The sequence below is a fragment of the Saccoglossus kowalevskii genome, chromosome 18 (assembly GCF_978046115.1).
Source record: "Saccoglossus kowalevskii chromosome 18, keSacKowa6.1, whole genome shotgun sequence".
In the NCBI taxonomy this organism is placed as follows: Eukaryota; Metazoa; Hemichordata; class Enteropneusta; family Harrimaniidae; genus Saccoglossus; species Saccoglossus kowalevskii.
Genome location: NC_140658.1, coordinates 26,701,415 through 26,718,995, shown reverse-complemented (window position 1 = coordinate 26,718,995; position 17,581 = coordinate 26,701,415). Strand labels below are relative to the sequence as shown.

Below are 17,581 nucleotides of genomic sequence, written 5' to 3'. Positions count from 1 at the left end.
TTTATAAATGGAATTTTTCTGACCTACCGGGAATCAATATAATGAAATACATTTATCAGCCGAGGTTGACGTGGAAGTATTTACTCGTTATGTCACTGGCTGTTCAGTATGGGACAATTGTAGCCAATACCTAGAAGATTGTTCCACACAACAAAAATAATTTCCAATGAAACTCGAGAATGGTAAATTATAAAGGGATTGTGGAAAATGCATTGTTAGCAGTCATTTATACTAAATGATGGGCGAATCACATTAGTGGATACATTTGTTTTTCTTTAGAGGAGTAATGCAGTCATTTAATTGCCATTTATAACGAGTATTTCGATTGGATGGCATGTGACATGACTGCAGAATCTGCCGAATAACTTTATTTGGAAATTTCTGTTGTTTAAAATTTAAAACAAATGTTATCTTTGTAATATAAACTCCAATGATATGTGAGTTTTTGTTGCTGTTCTTGGAGAGTGTTGATAGCTAGGTGTTTACCATGACGTATTTAGAGATGTTAAATTGAAAGATTGCATTAATAAAATTTGCATATCATTAAATACAACATAGATGTCCCAAGTTGGATATTTACATCTATTAATTTCCCATAAACTGTAAAAGAATGTTGACTGGATCCAATTAAGTGCAAAGATATGTACTTTATGGAAAAAACTTTGGTAAAAAAAACAGTGTATATGGCATGCAATAAGCCCATATGGAACGCAAAATCACAGCGAAGCGACAGCAGGCGTCATTCAATGTATTAACGAATCTATTCTTATCGCAGATTTTTAAACAGAATATACCCCAAAAAATAACTAAAATGGACACGGGTAACATAGTATGAGTAACTTTAATTTTCATTTGTATCTTCTAGCGAAAATTGAATGCTATGCTAGTTCTATTTAAAAAATTCAGTGATATCGGTAAGCAGAGTTGTGTTGAAGGAGTGAGCGCCTGGTACCACTTAAGCCTGTATGTCCTTGCGTACTACTTATTGCTTTGGAAGAAGCAATAAATAGTGCTGATGTGACCCGCCTAAACCAGAGTTAGTTAAAAAATGGAAACAAGCAACTCTATTTGATTGTAAATATTATATTTATTCTGAGATGTAACTTATTTACTTGTAATGTTGTTCGGAAATGCAATGTAACAAGTGTTATTCACTTGTAATGTTCGGAAATAGAACAATGTAGCAACAGTTATTTACTTATGTTCAGAAATACAACAATGTAAGAAGTGTTATTTACTTGTAATGTTCAGAAATACAACAATGTAGCAACTCTTGTAATGTTGTTCAGAAATATATAACATGGTTATTGTTGGGGAAATATAATAAAGTACCTAAAAATTGTTAATAAAGACTATTCTAAACTTCAAAAACACCTCCAAAAATTTGACCTGCCATTTGTTGTTGCAGCTCTTCAAGGGACCAATAAGGTTTGTAATAACAGTTCTATGGCTTCCCTGTGAAAACTAAAGAATAAAACATTACTTTTGTTTGGTAAACAACCATGCAGAAACGATTAATTAACCAACTCACTAGTAACTTAAATATAAACATTTTTTGTTGTGGCTCATTAGATTTTTAGCGTCCATTGGTGTGTTTTCTTTGCATGGTCTAAAAATTATTAAGAAATAAACAATAACAACTTTTTTACCAAAAGTTAAACTTACAGTGCTTCTTAATCTTCATGAACTTCGGTAATTGCATTTCCAGTGATGGTCAGTTTCACCGAGAACGGCAAATCATTTTTCAATGCACAGCCATCTTCAGTAAATATTTCACTAGAAACATAAAAAATATAGCGAAGAAAATACAAGCTTGTAAAGGAAAACTGGTATTTCAGATGCAACAAAGAATGCGAAATATACACATGTGTAATTTAAGAAGTGTACAGGAAACCACTTTAATGAACTATGGCTATATTGTAGAGTACCTTTATGATTTATGCTTACAATTAATATAAATGTTTTGTCAGCTTTATGTTGCTGGATAAGGTTTACAAAAATTACTTTCGTTTCTCTGATGGTATTAGTATATTTTGGTTTAAAGACAATGTGTGTGCATCTGATTGATTTTATGGTAATCAGTGCAATGAATTGGGCTAGATATTAAGTGTAGCATGTTTTTTGCTATAATTGTATTCAGTTAATGGGAGTACAGTATAAATAAACTCTTTACAAACTTACTTGTCAGTAAATGCAATGACTTTAACATTTTCGGGTTTTGGGTTTTCATCTTGATTCATGTCTTCTATCTAGAAATTAACAATTTAGTAATTGTATTAATGAACCGGTGATATGCATGTTAGATTCAAAGCAATATGGCCTAAGTATTGTAGGATGTAAAAATGTATAATATATTTGGGATATGTCTGTTTATATAAAAGAGCATATTGAAATTAGCAAGAAACAGTAGAATACTTGCCTCTATAGAGGTATCTTGAGTGGTATCCAGACTTGGCTTGTTCTTGTTAAACAAACTGACTTCTAGTGGTTTGGCTAAAACAACCTCATTGGCAGTGAGGGTACAACTTTCGGCATGTTTGCCCCACAACTTCATTTCTACTGTTCTATCAAACCCATCTGTTAGAACTACCAAGCTTCTTTTGTAGTGTGGTCCTACAACCATATCTTTGATCTATGTTACACACATGAAAGATTAGAAATGTAAACATTTTAAAATTGACCAAAATAATAGTTTAAGCTGTAGCTGATAAATCAGGTTTTATACTTTTATCAAACTTACTAGCAAAAAGTTTCTTATTTGAGATGATTACATGGTGGGCTGAACATTTTACTAGTTTGTTATGACAAAAAGTAAAAAGTAAAAACTATTTTTAATATTTTTTGGCCAAGGAAAATACATACTTCTTTGACTTTAGCTTTTACAGCAACACGACGTTTGTTTGGGCTGGTCTGCACATCTGGTAAGCTAACCACTGGTGAATGAAAATGTGCTGTGATAGTCTCCCGACTGTAATTGAATGGAGATGCATGCGGGAAAACCTGTTATAAAAAAAAGATAACTTTTGTTTGTTGCTTGCACTGTAATGAATGAATGAAACAATGAATGAATAAAATTGAAAACGTGGTTTTCACAAGTGGGTGGGTGGAATTGTGACAAATTACAAGTGTAGACGAAGATTATTATTTACTGAATATACGAAAATCAATATTAATTAAAAATAACTTTTTTTGAAAGAAACTAAAGCTACGTTGTATAGGATGTGTTGAGCATTTTTAAAAGGTTAAAAGCCGATTAGCAAGTGGGCAATTTCAGTTTAGATGGAGAGATTCAAACCAATGTAATCACGGAGAACCAAGATGTTGATTTTCACACTAAACGGAGAAATGTAACAAAGAATAAATGAACTTGAAGGCGGGAACCAGCGTGGCAGATCCGAAAACATCGTAGTTTAGGGTTGTGTGATGAATTTGTTTTGCGTATCTGTTGATCGACTTGTTTGGCTGATTACTAGCGAATAGACATTATATCTGTCATCGTTTAGGCCCATGCGAGATTCTGGATGGAACTTGGTTCAATGATTTGGAACTAATTACGATATAACCGTCGCTATCCGAACTACTATTTTTGACAGTTGGTATTCGCAGTTAGTGATATAGTGAACAATTTAATCAAAAGATATGACGTGTTCAGTACTTAGTGTGATTGGCTTTATGATTGAAGGTTACGCCCTAGAGTCTTAATACTTCTTTGTAATTGGTTAAGGCTTTGTAAGTGAATAAAGTTGTTTTAGTTGGTCTTGGCGAGTACACGAGGAGGGACGCAGTCTTGGGCTAGTCTTGACGCAGTCTAGGAGAGTCTTGGGTCAACCTTGCGATAGTCTTGGGGACTTTTCCCCAGGGCGCTGTGTCTTATAGAGTACTCGACTGACCAACTAAAGATGAGAGCTGAAACGTATTTTGTTGTGTGTGTCTTATTTGACTGTAAGGTTTAAGTGACTTTTCCGATCCCGCACCTCAAGGGGACGTGATGTAGAGACAGTCTTGTATTCCCCCTGGCACGTGTGAAGAACCCCAGGGGAGAAAGATATCCCGATCATAGTTGTAAAAAATAACGTTGAAATGGGAAAAATGTTCGGCAAGATTTCAGTGAAAAGTAGATTTAAACTAAGATACGAAATAAAAACCAAGAGAGGAGAGAGAGATACGAAAGAGTTGTCAATTGCGGTGAAAAAATTGACGCAAAGAAAATTAAACTGTTACTAGAATAGTACGAACGTGGAACGTTATGGCACAACTTTATGTAGCCAAATAGTTGCGAGATATGCTGTGGGTAAAGACATATTGCATATTGGCCGGGTAGTGGGAGTAAAGTTGACATTTTCAAAGTTGTTAACTAAAAATTCAATGAAGGAAATGAACAGAGCAGCAGAAAAGGGACTTAATTGTATGGAAATATATATGAAATCTAATTACTTTACTTGCAGGTCCAGCACGTACAAACGTGTATGTGACTGTTACATCGTCCACAATAGCAACGAATGTATCGGGCAAGCCTTGTAATAGATCTCCAACTTTTTGGTTGTTTGTCGAGAATTCCTTTACTTTACCGGGCTTTGAAGCCAATATAATATTACCTTTGTAATTGTAGCGTGTTTTATAAATTTAATCTAAAAATCGTTATTTTGACCCCAAATTCCAACCATAATAATGATTGTGCCAAAGGTCTGAAATAATTTCTATACTATATAGATACTGGAGATTATGTATTACTAGTTAGTTCGTGTATATAGATGTTTAAACTGCGGTTATGATCGCCTGAAGTCGGGAGGAATGTTAGCGTGTTTTATGAATTTGTACTAAAAATCGTCATTTTGACCCCAAATTGCAACCAAAATAATGATTGTGCCAAAGGTCTGAAATATTTTCTATACTATATAGATACTGGAGATTATATATTACTAGTTAGTTTGTGTGTATCGATTTTCAAACTGTGGTTGTAATCGCCCGAATTCCGGAGGTATGTTAGCGTGTTTTATAAATTTGACTTAAAAATCGTCATTTTGACCCGAAATTCCAACCAAAATAATGATTGTACCAATGGTCTGAAATACTTTCCTTATAATACTGATACTGGAGATTATTTATTACTAGTTAGTTCGTGTGTATCGATTTTCAAACTGTGGTTGTGATCGCCTGAAGTCGGGAGGAATGTTAGCGTGTTATATGAATCTAAACATCGTCATTTTGACTGCAAATTCCAACCAAAATAATGATTGTGCCAAAGGTCTGAAATAATTTCTATACTATATAGATACTGAAGATTATTTATTGCTAGATAATGTAAGCGTGTTTTATGAATTTTATCTAAAAATTGTCAATGTCATGTTTACGAAAAATATTTTTTAATGGTTTCCACAGCCGTATGAACCAGCGATTATAAAAAGAGGTAACTTTTTTTATTTTGTATGAACAGAAAAAAATTTGACTGGCGGATGCGCTTGGCGACTACTCTGACTGGCGGATGGCTTCACTCCGGTGGTGTTTTTTTCTTCAATATGTCTGCTCTCGGGGGTACTAAATTTACATTGCGTCCGAAAGAGGGGGTATGGTTTGCCAATGTGCTGCCAGCCTTGGGGGCCTATTATTTTTTAGCAAGAATGCACGTGGTGTAATGTTTTAATATAGGATGACCACTGGAAGTAACTGTGATCACTACCGCTGTCTGCTGCAACATCGTATGCATAGCAATGCCGCGCTTCGTGTTAATATCCAACACAACTGGGAACGCTATCCAAGTACCTCGAAGGGTCAGTTTGTTTGAGCATGTGGTTTGCGCTACAGAGTGGCGCAGCATGCTTCTTTTGACAGAAACCACAGGGAGCCCATGAACTATATAATCAATGACTGTACGCAGTCTCTGTGATTGGGGGTGGGGTGGGGTGGGGTGGTTTATCGGCTGGTATTTATGTAAGAAATAGACAAGGGATGAAGACTCCAGCGAGCCCATAATTTTAAAACTGGAACAATCAGATGCAAAGAATGAAAAATTAAATCTATAAAAATTCATAAAACACAGATTACCGTTTCGTGAAATCGCAGTGGTTCGTAACCAGTCTTGTGATTGGTTTTCTTGACACATTCTGAATAGGCCACGCCTCCAACTGTGCTGAGCATTCCGTTGACCGTTAGAATATTCGTTAATGTAGTCAATTTGTGTAGTTTTCTTGAATTATTCTGCATATATCGGTAAAATACAGGTAAGGCTTCGGCGAAATTTGAAACAACAACTAATATTCTTCAAGCTGGTATTTTTATAAACTTTATTTTGTGTTTGTTGCGAAGTAACATGGCTTTGCCGCAACTAATTAAAGTTTTGCCTTCAAATTGTGGAGTTTTGCCGTGAAGTAATTATAGTGTTTTGCCGTGAAATAATATAGTTTTGTCGTGAAGTAATGGTGTTTGCCGTGAAATAATATAGTTTTGTCGTGAAGGAATAGTGTTTTGCCGTGAAATAATTTAGTTTTGCCGTAAAGTAATTGTGTTTTGCCGTGAAAGAATATAGTTTTGCCGTGAAGTAATATTAAAGTTTTGCTGTGAAATAACCGAGTTTTGCCGTGAAATAATATAGTTTTGTCGTGAAGTAATGGTGTTTGCCGTGAAATAATATAGTTTTGCCGTGAAGTAGTAGTGTTTTGCCGTGAAGTAATATTGTTTTGCCGTGAAATAATATACTTTTGCCGTGAAGTAATAGTGATTTGCCGTGAAATAATTGAATTTTGCTGTGAAGTGATAAAGTTTTGTCGCGAAGTAATAGAGTTTTGTCGTCATATTGTGTAGTTTTGCCGCAAAGTAATAGTCTTTTGCCGAGAAATAATAGTTTTGCCGCTTGTGGGCCACCGTAGTTTATTAATAGAACATTTTGTATTATCCCAATCAAATTTATTCAAGCAGTACTGGGTGACACAAAGTAGAAACCATAACAATGGATGGTGAATGGACTGCGTTGGTGTATATTATTCAATGACTTGGGGAGTTTTCGATTACATCAAGGAAAGTTTATGACAAAACTTTTCTTAGAAAAGTTGTTGTACAAGTTTCACAACCCCATACCTTTTTACCAATCATCGACAACCACAGTGCGACTGAACAGCGCAACAAAGAACCTGCAGGTAAACGTATTCTATATAACTGTTTGTTATATACACCAATGTTCCAGTTGTCCGGGTATTGCCCAGTTTCTCAGATCTTAGTGAATATTGTTTGTAGAGATTTTATCATTGTTAAGCTGCTGTATTTCAACATTTCACAAGGTATTTTATTTTTCTGCGATCTCCCTGTTGCTAATTTCATTCAAGCAAGTTTCTTTTCTTTTTAAAATAACACTTCTTTCATTATTCTTTGTTTTCTGTTTGTTTATTGATTATTGACGCCAATGCACTTATAACAACCTCGCCACTTGGCGCCGGCATTACGTTTTTACATCTGCCTTCATGCCGACGTAATTATTCCGTAACTATGGCACAGTTGTGGGGGTGGGGTAGGGGTGTTAGTGGGTGGGGTGGGGGTGTTAGTGGGTGGAGTGTCTAAGAATGCATCAGTTCACTGTATGTCTCATGCGCAAGTTCGAACTTCCGGGGCTTGAATTATTGAGAAACTATTCTATACAATAACAACATGTCGGTGCCCGAAATTGTCAAATTAAAAAAATTAAGACTAATTTTCGTGGCTCAATGTGAACGTTTACTAATATGGTTACCATAGTGCCATGGCGGAGTCACACAAAAAAGAAACCATAACCATGGACGGTCAAAGGTCATAGACTGCGTTGGTGTGAATTATTCAATGACTTGGGGAGTTTCCGACACAAATTTACGACGAAACTTTTCGTAGTTTCACAACTCTATATATTTTTACCAACCAACGACAACTACAGTGCGACTGAATAGCTGTAAATTGGAAACTTTTGTATTCTTGTTTGTCGGGACAAGACACATAATAATCGAATGTAACATAGAAATGCTGTCTATAACTTTATGTTTTTAGAAAGAGACATAGAATATTTGCCTTAAAACCAAAATTTCATTCTTCAAGTTCATATACACTTATTTAAGTAGTAGCATGGTATACCAGATGTAATATGGACAAGGTTACGTACGTTGTTAAGGGTCAACCATTAGATACTTTCGGACGGGAGTAAATATGTAAATATGTTTCCACCCTGATTATTTAATAGTAACCCCCTGAATACACTAACTGAATAAAAATGCACTATCTCAATTATGTATTGTATAATAACAAGGAAACGTATACAGCTTGTTGTTCCAGGAAAACTAGTTAAAGCGCGGTGGTCGTCACGCAGCGCGTGTTCGAATTTCATGTAAATAAATAATGTATTTTACATGCGTTGTATATGTCGCTCTGAGTCCCATATCGAACAGGACATGGCACGACGACCACCATCCTTTAATTATATAAACATTATTATTTTAGATAATACTTTCCACCGTTAGTGTAATAACAATCATTTTTGTTACTTAAAACGTTTATTTATACCGACGAATTGAATGGTGACTTTTCCATTTTATTTTGGTTAATTGTTTTTTTTTTAATATTTACTTTAGTTAATTTATTGGCTTCTTTCTGCTAGATTTGAACTGCAAACTTATGCACTACGTAGGTATACCCTGTATATTAATGATTATGATGAGTTGTGCTCGAAATGGTTCTCAATACACCCGGCGCAGTACAGCAATGAGTACATTTCTCCAACACAGATTTAGATGTGGTCATGTGTGCATACAACCTACCATGTTTGAATATCCACCAGTAAACCACATCTTTTTCCTAACTGGCGTACTCCTTGTGTGCTGCCGCCCTAGAATCAGATCTCTAGTTATTGCTCTAGTCGATCCTTTCTACATCTTCCTTGGATTGACCGGTCAGGTACAATCATGGTTGACAATATCGTCATGGATGTAGTTATTGTATTTAATCGAGGATTTGGGGAGATACAATATGAACAAAACTACATTAGATAGATCACCAGATTCTCTTTGGACTAAGGTTTGAAATGAACTTGTTGATATTATATAGTTTGTTTAGACAACGCTCTACGCGATGGCAGCCACACTTTAACTAATCTGTAACAAAGAAATTGTCCAACACGAATTATGTATATATATATGTTTTAGTAGAATGGAGTCGTGGAGGCTGACAAGCAATTGCAAGTCTGACGACTTTGAATATTACATTGGCGATGCAGTTGAGTTATGGAATGAAGACGAGTCTTACACGCATTGGGGAGTGATAACTAACTGTGACTCAACGGGAGAGGATATGGTGATACACCTTATGCCAAATGAAAGTCCTGTGCTCACAACTGTGAGAGAGGTGGAAGGAGTGGTAAGTCATAACAATAATTTATGACTATCAACATCTTATTTATGTAGATGATTTGATTTGATGATACAACTTGTCATTGAATGATCACCAGTTGGAAACGATTCAATTAAATTCAGCGCGATAAACGTTAATGTTGATACACTTGTGATATTTATAATAAAGCTAGATTATTATCTGACACTTTCAGACCAGGTGATAAATAGGAGTATGGTTCGTGAAATATTGTGAGTACACTACACAAAGTTAACATTGTTGATTCTGTCGAGGTAAAAAAGGAACGACTTGCAGATCTTGCGAGCAACTACGACAAGATTAGGGTCAACAATAACAGTTTAAACGCAAAGCTTCTGAAAAAAAAAAGAAATGATATTGGCTGCTGAGAAAGCCGTAGGTTCACGTATAAAATATGATCTTCTGAAATACAACTGTGAAACGTTTGTGAATGAGTGTAGATTCAAAATCAAGCGAAGTGAGCAGGTGAGTTGCACAACGCATCGACGTTTCGCATTTTCACTTGCTTTTAATGTACTATAAAACAGATTTCAACAAGTCATTGTCAATGACACGTCCCCGTTCCGTTCATATTTGAGTGACATATACATTCAAAGCAGATCATGACCGAAATGCACCTGCATATGTACAACACATTGTGCTAAATCTGAACAAAATCCATCCATGCATGACTGAGATCCGGTTCTGGAATTGTGAAAATACGTGATTTTGATGCATTTTCGGCCTTAAAATGGCCATCATTTCGCTATTGTTAAGCAGATCATGAAACAAAGGCACATATCTATTTGTGACATGATGTACCATGTGTGTGTGAAGTTTGAACTTGATCAATCCAGACATGTCTTGGATACGGATCCAGAACTGAATTCTTTAACAAAATGGCCGCCAGTCGGCCATTTCGAACTTGATCCGAAAAAAAAAAGACGTGCATCAAGGTCCTATTATGTTTAATGTATGTACCAAGTTTGAATGAAATCCATCCATGCATAACTGAGATACGGGTCCGGAATGGTGAAAATGTGCGATTTCAATGCATTTTCGGCCTTAAAGCGGCCGCCATTTGGCTATCGTTAATGAGATCATGATACAAATGCACATACATATTTGTGACATGATGTACCTTGTGTGTGTGAAGTTTGAACTCGCTCAATCCAAGCATGTCTCGGATACGGATCCAGAACTGAATTCTTTAAAACAAAATGGCCGCCAGTCGGCTATTTCGAACTTGATCCGAAAAAAAAAAATGACGTGCATCAAGGTCCTATTATGTTTAATGTATGTACCAAGTTTGAATGAAATCCGTCCATGCATAACTGAGATCCGGGTCCGGAATGGTGAAAATGTGCGATTTCAATGCATTTTCGGCCTTAAAGCGGCCGCCATTTGGCTATCGTTAATGAGATCATGAAACAAATGCACATACATATTTGTGACATGATGTACCTTGTGTGTGTGAAGTTTGAACTCGATCAATCCAAGCATGTCTCAGATACGGATCCAGAACTGAATTCTTTAAAACAAAATGGCCGCCAGTCGGCCATTTCGAACCCGATCCAAAAAAAAAAATGACGTGCATCAAGGTCCTATTATGTTTAATGTATGTACCAAATTTGAACAAAATCCGTCCATGCATAACTGAGATCCGGGTCCGGAATGGTGAAAATGTGCGATTTTGATGCATTTTCGGCCTTAAAATGGCCGCTATTCGGCTATCGTTAATCGGATCATGAAAAAAATGCATGTGCATATGTCCCATATAATGTGTGATGTATGAGTGAAGTTTGAACTCAATCGGTCCATGCATGTTCGAGATACAGGTGATCACGGACGCACGGACGCACGGACGCACGGACGCACACAGGGCAAAACATAAGTCCCCGTTTTCGGACTGCGTCCGAACGGGGACTAATAAAAAGTGGTACATGGGTGCTCTGGGATAATGCACAGATCTGATTATATTTTAATTTAAATCTTTGCATAATAATTATCTAATTTGCATATCAATTAACCAAATTTAAGTATTTTCACTTGTTTCTCATGTACCATTGAACGGTTGCAATGAAACTTGGTACATAGAAGCTCTGGGATAATGCGCAGACCTGATTAGGTATTATCACCTAATTTGCATATTAATTTTAAACATTTTCACTTGCTTTTCAAGTACCATTAATGAAACATGGTACATAGACACTCTAAGATAATACTCAAATCGTGCATAATAATTGCCTAATTTGCATATAAATTAGTCAATATTGAACTTTTCCACCTATATCTCAACCACTCATCAGATTGAATGAAACTTGGCACATACATATGTTGATGCTTAGGGGTAAGCCATATACGTATTCAGTTTAGGGTTAAATTTTGTACTTACTAATTACCTAATTTAGGTGCTCCACAGATATCTTGCCTATCACTGAGCAAATGTTAATAAAACTAGGTACATAGACGCGTTTAGATAATCCACAGACCTGATTATTTCAGAGTTGAAATCCAAGGCAAAGCTCGATCTGCGAACATGGACGCTGTCAGAACTTTTCCCGAAAAACCGAGAGAAATTATCTATGAAGGTGGTTATTTTGACAAACTAGTTTATAATTGCGATGAAACTGGTTCATATTGGAAGCTGTTACCGTCGAAGTCACAAGCAAAAGCAAACGAGCAACATACTATGGGACACAAACAAAATAAACTGCATCACTGCTGTGTTTACAGCAAACATAGTCATGATTTTATTTGAACACTGCCTGACACATGTGATGATACATCAATTAACTAAACCGAGGGTTTATATGTGCTTTTTATGTTTTTGAATGCACGGCCTCACTCTTTCACGAGGTCCCTCGATAAGTCGCGGTTTTTGCTTGGATCCCGACACCCGCGACTTAGCGAGGTGCCACTGTATTAATGACCTGTTAGTTACTTGTGTTTCTTAATATGCATAACTGTAATGTATTAAGTACTGTTGCAGAGAGAGACATGCAACTGGTGCTATAAGTTTGTGGTCTGACAACGTATATGACTAAAATATTAAGTCATCACATATGGTCATTATTTCATTAGGTTCTTGGACCCATCCTAATCATTTGCTCTCTTGGAAGCACATATGCTTACTGTACAAATAAAGGACAAAGACTAGACTTGCTTGCAGTCTGTTGGAAAATTTTTGAAAAATAAAGATAAATTAGGATACCAAAGCCTTCAGCGAGAAGTTGTGGTATGACCCGTGGCTCGGCTGCTCCACCCACCGTATGACAAATATGCAAATTTACAAGCCCAAATCTGGCCGGTAATGCGAGGGCGCTTACACTGATGGCAATTCTGTTGGGATTTCGCGGTCATATGACTTTTGCGTCCACTCTTCGTTTACGCAATTATATTTATTTTTCAATAATTTTTCATCGGAATCGTAACAGACTGCAAGCAAGTCTAGACAAAGACAAGTCTATGGTCAAAACAAGACATGTTTAAATGATTTTGCCTGCGATAAACACAATGCTTTATGTGCTTCTAATATAGTAATAAATACAGTATTTGTTTGTCATGCCTCCAATACCGTCAGCACACGAGAGTTCTTTCTAAGCTTTATTTGATATCAATTTTTCATGAAATGCAATCCATGGTCGGAGGTCTGGAATCGCCCGTATTTCCCGCACATAATATACATTATAGTGGTCTACGTTTATGCATACAAGCAACACAGCAGTTCACATACTTCATACATCAAATACAGCAAGTTTGTGATATTAATACATATATTTTATGTTTTCTTTTGTTTATGACGTTGTTGAGTGAGTCGGAGTGATGTCACCATGAATCTGAATAATTATTTATCATGTTCTATATGGGTTTCACAACACACATGACATATGTTGACACGATTTTCTCATGATGAAAATATTATTTTCAGCAAATGAACCGACACATATTAATTATTTGTTATGTGATTTGATTTATAATAACAATGTTATGTCTATTTTATCCAAATTCCAGGCTGAACGTTTTGCCAGAAGTCAACCTGTATTAACTGCGGCACGCCCAACAGTACGTTTACGCACACAAGCAGTTCACATACTTCGTACATAAAATACAGCAAGTTTGTGATATTAATACATATGTTATTGTTTTCTTTTGTTTATGACGTTGTTGAGTGAGTCGGAGTGATGTCATCATGACATTGAATAATTATTTATCATGTTCTATATGGGTTTCACAACACACATGAAATATGTTGACACGATTGTCTAACGAATTCGGCGTAGCTTTTACTTATGATAAAAATATTAACTTCAGCAAATGAACCGACACGTATTAATTATTTGTTATATCTGTTATATGGTTTGATTTATAATAACAATGTTATGTCTATTTTTTTCCAAATTCCAGGCTGAACGTTCAACTAGTAGTCACTGTCACATCCAATAGCACAATAGCAGGAGCCGTTGTCGGGACAGGGAACAAGAAAAAAAGGGGTGGGGGAAGAAATGTCTTTGCTAATACAATTTTAGACAAGACAGTGTCAACAACAACCAGAATCACTTCATACATATTTGAAGTTACGTTGTTTTGTGAATTACACTCGTGAATGTCAATGGCAAATTTTAAGACAAATTCTGTGTTATGTGTCTTTGTTATAATATTAGACCTTCTTTCTAAAAATCGTGTTGTATTTTAGTATACCACAGCTAACAAGTCATGAATGACACTGTCTTCGCTAGCCGTCATTAAAAAATGCAACATATAATTTAACCAGTTTGTGGCATGGACAGTACCTGTGACAACAAATTTTACTTTCTAATTCTTTATATACATGTACAGTTCTAGTTTGTGGTCTTAAACTAGTTTCAATATTAATAAAGTATTAATAAAGTACATGGATCCAGAAAAAACGTCATCAAGTTTTCATGATATCATTAATAATAATAAATGTTGTAAACAAGCTATACACACAAAAACATGTTTGTGTTTTGGTAGACAGTATTTCTCAGGAGAAAAAATGAACCGCAAAACTGTATGTAACTGTTTGAGAGACAATAATTAGTATTAGGGATGGACCATTAGATCTTGGGAGGGGTCAGACCAAGGAAATTTTTTTTTTTACTATCCAAATTCCAATTTTTTTTTTTACACAGAATATGTTTACAATATTTTTTGTTTCCAAAATCCCCGAAGTGGAACATCAATTGATTTTGTTGAAATAAAGTGCATATATAAACTAACAACTTTAGTTTTTTTTTCAGTCACCTCTCTCAAATTATTTTTTTCCCGAAAGTATTGCTGTGATTATTTTTTTAAAGATTATTTATCTAATTTTTTTTTTCGAATTATGACCACCCTCCCAAAATCCAATAGTCCATCCCTTAGAGTTCTATATTAAATGTTAAGAGTTCAACATTTAGTTGACTGAGCTTTAGCAAATGGAACTTGCGTGGAATGCCCAACAAAATGATAGTAGTCCAGTGAAAAAATGCAGGCATAGTGAGCAGGTATAAAATATTGATAAATCGGGCAGCTGTCAGGTATATTAAATCAGGAATAATAAGCATATAGTACTGGCACATAGACCAAGTGTCAACAAATTGTACAATTCTGGCAGGGACAACTGATGAAAATATTGTATGATCCTGGCAGTGAAAATGTATTGTATAGCACTGGAATGATGACCAGGTGCTTTGCTGTCGGCGAAAAAATAGATGAGGCCCAGCACTTTCAAAATTTGATACATTGTTTCTCTAGATTTACTTGGTAAGTTACTGTTGCAACTTTTCCAGAAAGTGTGTGTGTGTGTGGGGGGGGATAAATGAAGTTTCAATTCATTTTATAGCATGTTTTATTAATCAAAAATGATCTCAGAATAAAATGAAAACATTGCTAGACCATAGTGTTATTTAATAAATTTTCTGGGAAGAGGGTATACTTGCGTTGAAGTGTGAAACACAAGTGTATGGCGGGTAGGCATAGTTATAGTTACAAAAACACTTTTACTAAATCAGATAAGTATTTTATAAATGGAATTTTTCTGACCTACCGGGAATCAATATAATGAAATACATTTATCAGCCGAGGTTGACGTGGAAGTATTTACTCGTTATGTCACTGGCTGTTCAGTATGGGACAATTGTAGCCAATACCTAGAAGATTGTTCCACACAACAAAAATAATTTCCAATGAAACTCGAGAATGGTAAATTATAAAGGGATTGTGGAAAATGCATTGTTAGCAGTCATTTATACTAAATGATGGGCGAATCACATTAGTGGATACATTTGTTTTTCTTTAGAGGAGTAATGCAGTCATTTAATTGCCATTTATAACGAGTATTTCGATTGGATGGCATGTGACATGACTGCAGAATCTGCCGAATAACTTTATTTGGAAATTTCTGTTGTTTAAAATTTAAAACAAATGTTATCTTTGTAATATAAACTCCAATGATATGTGAGTTTTTGTTGCTGTTCTTGGAGAGTGTTGATAGCTAGGTGTTTACCATGACGTATTTAGAGATGTTAAATTGAAAGATTGCATTAATAAAATTTGCATATCATTAAATACAACATAGATGTCCCAAGTTGGATATTTACATCTATTAATTTCCCATAAACTGTAAAAGAATGTTGACTGGATCCAATTAAGTGCAAAGATATGTACTTTATGGAAAAACTTTGGTAAAAAAACAGTGTATATGGCATGCAATAAGCCCATATGGAACGCAAAATCACAGCGAAGCGACAGCAGGCGTCATTCAATGTATTAACGAATCTATTCTTATCGCAGATTTTTAAACAGAATATACCCCAAAAAATAACTAAAATGGACACGGGTAACATAGTATGAGTAACTTTAATTTTCATTTGTATCTTGTAGCGAAAATTGAATGCTATGCTAGTTCTATTTAAAAAATTCAGTGATATCGGCAAGCAGAGTTGTGTTGAAGGAGTGAGTGCCTGGTACCACTCAAGCCTGTATGTCCTTGCGTACTACTTATTGCTTTGGAAGAAGCAATAAATAGTGCTATTGTGACCCGCCTAAATCAGAGTTAGTTTAAAATGGAAACAAGCAACTCTATTTGATTGTAAATATTATATTTATTCAGAAATGTAACTTATTTACTTGTAATGTTGTTCGGAAATGCAATGTAACAAGTGTTATTTACTTGTAATGTTCGGAAATAGAACAATGTAGCAACAGTTATTTACTTATGTTCAGAATACAACAATGTAACAAGTTTTATTTACTTGTAATATTCAGATCAAAAACATCGCCAAAAAAATTTGATCTGCCATTTTTGTTGCAGCTCTTCAAGGGACCAATAAGGTTTGTAATAACAGTTCTATGGCTTCCCTGTGAAAACTAACGAAAAATAAAACATTACATTTGTTTGGTAAACAACTATGCAGAAACGATTAATAAACCAACTCACTAGTAACTTAAATATGAACATTTTTTGTTGTGGCTCATTAGATTTTTAGTGTCCAATGGTGTGTTTTCTTTGCAAGGTCTCAAAATTATTACGAAATAAACAATAACAACTTTTTTACCAAAAGTTAAACTTACAGTGCTTCTTAATCTTCATGAACTTCGGTAATTGCATTTCCAGTGATGGTCAGTTTCACCGAGAACGGCAAATCATTTTTCAATGCACAGCCATCTTCAGTAAGTATTTCACTAGAAACATAAAAAATATAGCGAAGAAAATACAAGCTTGTAAAGGAAAACTGGTATTTCAGATGCAACAAAGAATGCGAAATATACACATGTGTAATTTAAGAAGTGTACAGGAAACCACTTTAATGAACTATGGCTATATTGTAGAGTACCTTTATGATTTATGCTTACAATTAATATAAATGTTTTGTCAGCTTTATGTTGCTGGATAAGGTTTACAAAAATTACTTTCGTTTCTCTGATGGTATTAGTATATTTTGGTTTAAAGACAATGTGTGTGCATCTGATTGATTTTATGGTAATCAGTGCAATGAATTGGGCTAGATATTAAGTGTAGCATGTTTTTTGCTATAATTGTATTCAGTTAATGGGAGTACAGTATAAATAAACTCTTTACAAACTTACTTGTCAGTAAATGCAATGACTTTAACATTTTCGGGTTTTGGGTTTTCATCTTGATTCATGTCTTCTATCTAGAAATTAACAATTTAGTAATTGTATTAATGAACCGGTGATATGCATGTTAGATTCAAAGCAATAT

The 17,581-nt window shown here is 35.1% G+C and overlaps 3 long non-coding RNA genes across 6 annotated transcripts; 1 reads left to right on the top strand and 2 right to left on the bottom strand.

Annotated features, from left to right (window-relative positions):
* Positions 1-1,076: 1,076 nt before the first annotated feature.
* Positions 1,077-2,268, bottom strand: LOC146731993 (uncharacterized). The gene is made up of 3 exons (XR_014927064.1): positions 2,182-2,268; positions 1,666-1,776; positions 1,077-1,464 (listed from the first exon to the last, which is right to left on the bottom strand). It is a non-coding gene; the product is annotated as an uncharacterized LOC146731993 (long non-coding RNA).
* A 4,709-nt stretch (positions 2,269-6,977) lies between these two features.
* LOC102809183 (uncharacterized) lies at positions 6,978-15,251 on the top strand. Of its 4 annotated transcripts, none has more exons than XR_014927035.1 (4): positions 6,978-7,130; positions 9,156-9,363; positions 13,369-13,419; positions 13,762-15,251. It is a non-coding gene; the product is annotated as an uncharacterized LOC102809183 (long non-coding RNA). The 4 variants fall into 4 exon arrangements; XR_014927036.1 differs by having other exon boundaries at positions 7,022-7,130; positions 9,153-9,363; XR_014927037.1 differs by lacking the exon at positions 6,978-7,130 and adding an exon at positions 7,148-7,271.
* A 1,189-nt stretch (positions 15,252-16,440) lies between these two features.
* Positions 16,441-17,515, bottom strand: LOC102809010 (uncharacterized). Its single transcript, XR_014927039.1, has 3 exons — positions 17,446-17,515; positions 16,930-17,040; positions 16,441-16,725 (listed from the first exon to the last, which is right to left on the bottom strand). It is a non-coding gene; the product is annotated as an uncharacterized LOC102809010 (long non-coding RNA).
* Positions 17,516-17,581: the final 66 nt, after the last annotated feature.